Source organism: Ursus americanus, chromosome 8, assembly GCF_024610735.1.
Source record: "Ursus americanus isolate L20-20 chromosome 8, mUrsAme1.1.p, whole genome shotgun sequence".
Classification (NCBI taxonomy): domain Eukaryota; kingdom Metazoa; phylum Chordata; class Mammalia; order Carnivora; family Ursidae; genus Ursus; species Ursus americanus.
In genome coordinates, this window is record NC_142134.1 from 26,128,918 (window position 1) to 26,133,008 (window position 4,091).

A 4,091-nucleotide genomic window follows, 5' to 3' on the forward strand; every position below is an offset into this window, starting at 1 on the left:
TAATCGGTACCTTATTTTTCATTCTTCGAAAAAACCCAATCCAGATGAACACCTATGCTTCTGAGCTCTCCAGCTAATAGTTAGAGACCCGTCACACTTAGCCCAGCTCCGCAAAACCGAGCAAGGTGCTGTTCATCAGGCAGTTAGTGTCACCGTGACAAATTGCCAAATCCAGAGCGGCTTTTCCTCCCAGCAGTGAGCGCTTTCAGATCATTTTGCTTTTACATTTTGTTTGTTGCTGTTGTTTCTTTTTTTTTTTTAAAAGATTTGATTGATTTATTTATTTACTTATGGGACAGGGGAGAGAGAGAGCGCGTGAGCATGAGCGAGCAGGGGGAGGAGTAGAGGGGGAGGAAGAGGGACAAGCAGACTCCAGGCTGAGCGGGAGCCTAAGCAGAGCTCAATCTCACCACCCTGAGATCAGGACCTGAGCCAAAACCAAGAGTCTGGAAGCGTAACTGACTGAGCCACCCAGGCACCCCTGGCTGGCTGGCTGGCTTTCTTTCTTTCTTTCTTTCTTTCTTTCTTTCTTTCTTTCTTTCTTTCTTTCTTTCTTTCTTTCTTTTCTTGGTTCTAATAGAAGAGGGAGAAGGGGAAAATAGTACTGGACTTTGTTCAGTCAGATTTAGTTATGAATCAATAGCTGTCCCCAATGCAAAGAGAATATTCATCCTGTTATAGCTCAGACCTGAAAGACCAGGGAGCAGAATATATCCTTGGAAGTATAACCTTTTTCATCCTTTTCCTTCTGAAGGACTATGGTAGTATTCCAAAAAATTAAGGAGTGAAATGATGTATAATAAACATGTATTTACTACTACCCTTTGCAAATAGTGGCGTGCTAGCTCTCTGATAGTCCACCCCATTGCCTGAGACATTCTGTATGCAATTTGTCAGTGTGTATTTATAGTCACAAGAGCTTTTTCTTTGAAAAGAGGCCCCTTTGTCCTGGAATCTGAAGGAAAAAATGAGAGTTTAAATTGGGTGTATTCTAAAATAATCTGCTGAATCAACACATTCAGAACAATTTGTCAGCCACCATTCCTTTCCTCACTCTATTCTCTCACATACAGTCACATAACCAAGGGAAACGTTAAGGCTGGGGTTATGCCTTCCTCTAAAGATGAAAACTTTAAGACAAGCACCCTTACTTGGTGTGAGATTGAACTAAATACCTATAAAATCCCTTCCATATCTGAGACTGACTTCCTCAGATAATTTAGGCTCCTAAATTTTATTGGGCATTAATTATTTGAATAATTCACATGAAAACATTTTAAGGCGTATGTAACATCCATCATCCAAGTTCAAAGTCACTGTTTCACTTGTAGCTTTCTTGAGCTGAATGAACTTGATTTCCCATCATTCATCTACCATGAAGCTTGGAGATGATGTTAGAATTCTATCAATTATCAGACTATCATTATCTTTCCAGACTGTTATGTTTCACCCTTCAAGCAAAACCCTTCCCTTTCTGGAATCTCCTGCCCTCAGATTTTATCACCTTCTCTGGTGTCATTCAAGTCACTCAGGTGTCACTCCTGGTTTTTCTCTGTGGCCTCAGTCCTTCCCTGTTATGTCCTCAAATCCTCATCATGGGTCACTTAAGGATCCATTTGATTTCACACCAGAAATACCTAAAAGGATAGAAGCAGCTGTAAAACAAAGCGAAAAACAAAAAACCAAACTATCCAGATGGGCGCAAAGCAGCAGCTGTGCTTCCAGAGCTGGATTTCGCCCAAAGACAGAGTGGATGGCTACCTATCTCTGCCATGTACAAGGTTGAAGTTCTCCAAGGACCTCTGGTGAGAGTATATGAAGCAGCAACTTTTTATAAAATGGGCAAAGGAAAGCCAGTTGGAAAGTATCAAATTCAGTTCTCCTACTACACCTTGCATGCTTCAAAGCTCTGACACCATACCGGAGGCCATTCAGGAAAAGCTTGGAGAAAAGGTTGGGGGTACTATATCTGACAAACTTTTCACTCTTATAGAGGTAGAATGTTTAGGGGTCTGTGTAACTGCGCCCATGGCTCAAAGAAATAACAACTACCCTGAAGATCTGACACCTCAGGGTATTGAAGAAATTGATGAGCTCAAGGCTGGCAGAATTCTAAAACCTGAGCCAAGGAGTAGATGCTTCTCTTTGAGCCAGCTGGGCTTAGCTCTTTGACTGAACTACCCAAAGGACCTGGCTTTGGTGTGCAAGCAGGTCTTTAGTTCATAGTCAACTACAAATATGTCACTGGAGAAATAAAATATGAATCTCCTATTTAAAAAAGGAGGTCTTGGCCTCTTTGAAATTCATGACGCAACCATCTCATCCCAGTCGTTACCCCTCTCCCCTTAATGACTTAATTTTCTTCCCTTTCTGAATCTCTTAATTAAGGTTGCGTTCTACTGTAAGAAAGAGAAAATTCAACCAGTGGTTTAGTTTAAATAAACAGGTGCTTAGTTTTCTCATGGAACAGTAGTGTAGAGGTACAGGATTTTAGATCTTTTATATGGCTTTTCTAGGGCTGCCATAAGAAAGTACCACAAACTGAGTGTCTTAAAAGAAATTTATTGTCTCACCGTTCTGGAGGCTAGGAGTCCAAGATCAAGGCGTCAGCAGGGTTGGTTCCTTCTGAGGTTAGTGAGGAGGAATCCGCTCCATGTCTGTCCCCTAACTTCCGGTAACCCTGACTTCGTCTTCAAATCTGTCCCCCCATGACTTCCACTCCTCGATGCTGGCACCGTAAACATGAGCGATGGGATAAATTGCATGACCTTTCTTATAGAACAATCAATTGTTCAGTATTTGGAAAAACCTATCACATTGTTACCCATGTCTTCTCTTCAGGGAAATTTTCATTCTTTTCAGAAAGGACAAGGTTTTGAGGCTCTGTGATTCTGTTCTCTCCGCTGTAGATGGAGTCCCGTTTGTCTTCTCTCCTCTGACTGAGCAAAACACTCCACATGTGTTCTGGTTAGTGAGGTGGAAGTTTCCTCTAACAGGACACTCAGTGCATTTCTATGAATGTAGGCTAAGACAAGATTCATTTACCTCTTTTGTCAGCTGCCATTACCAGTTTGTCATCTAAAATACTCAGGCTTAACACATCCCATTTTGTACAATTTAATTAGTTGAATATGGATTCAGAACTTTCCTTTATCCCCATTATTTTTTTCACACCTCTTTTTGCTCGTGTGAAGGGTTTATTACTCAACAGATGTCACTATCCTTATCCTCACGTTTTTAATATTTTTGTGAGGAAAGCACCAGTATCAAAAATGAATCCTTTTCATTTCCTTAGCATATTTTAGATTCAAGCCTCGTTTAATTTTTCATAATTTTGGCACCGGGTGAGGCACCTGTATGTTTTTTCCTTTTCAGGTATCCTTTGCTCAGGTAGCTGCACTAGTACGTTAACTAGACTCTTCAACTGCGTTTGGCTGGTGTCCGTAGTGGCCTCACTGTGTTAGTTACAGCAAAGCTTTCTGCGCGGACCAAGCATCTGGAAGACAACTCTACCACATCCTTGGAAATTCCAAACACGTTAGGGTGCGAAGCATCCTTTCTTCAGAAACAGGAAGAGGAAGCAAGGAGACATTCACTAAAGTCAGGAGCCATAATGAGGACTGTCCAAAGTTAGTATGGAGAGGCGTCTCATAGCGGACGCTCTTCCTTGTTTGGTGACACTCCTCGTTTAGCTACTAGATAGAAAAACTCAAAGACATCTCATTAAACATTTCATTTTGCCCCGGGAGACTCTGTCTCATTGTGAGCTAGTTGACAAGTACATGTGTTGCCATGAAATGCTTGCTTGCTCCTCAGGAAACCAAGGTCTACTTCTGAAAAGATTCCGCTGTGAGGCGATTTTAGGGATATATAAAGCAAAACAGAATATCAGCCCCTAACCTGAGGGTCATTGAAAGGCAGCTGGTCCTCTGATGTCCTTGTGCTTCATCTAGTAGACAATATCCATTTGTTTGTTTGTTCATTTATTTGATAGAGCTCAATCTCCCTAGCAGCCTGAGGACAACGGAGGGTAGTCAGGATATCTGAGACTAAAGAGTGGATTCCCCTTTTCCCCATCTAGGTCTAGTTCA

General features: G+C 41.7%; 1 pseudogene; it reads left to right on the forward strand.

Annotated features, from left to right (window-relative positions):
- The first annotated feature begins 1,576 nt into the window (after window positions 1-1,576).
- Window positions 1,577-2,219, forward strand: LOC123789424 (NADH dehydrogenase [ubiquinone] flavoprotein 2, mitochondrial pseudogene; annotated as a pseudogene).
- The last annotated feature ends 1,872 nt before the right edge of the window (window positions 2,220-4,091 follow it).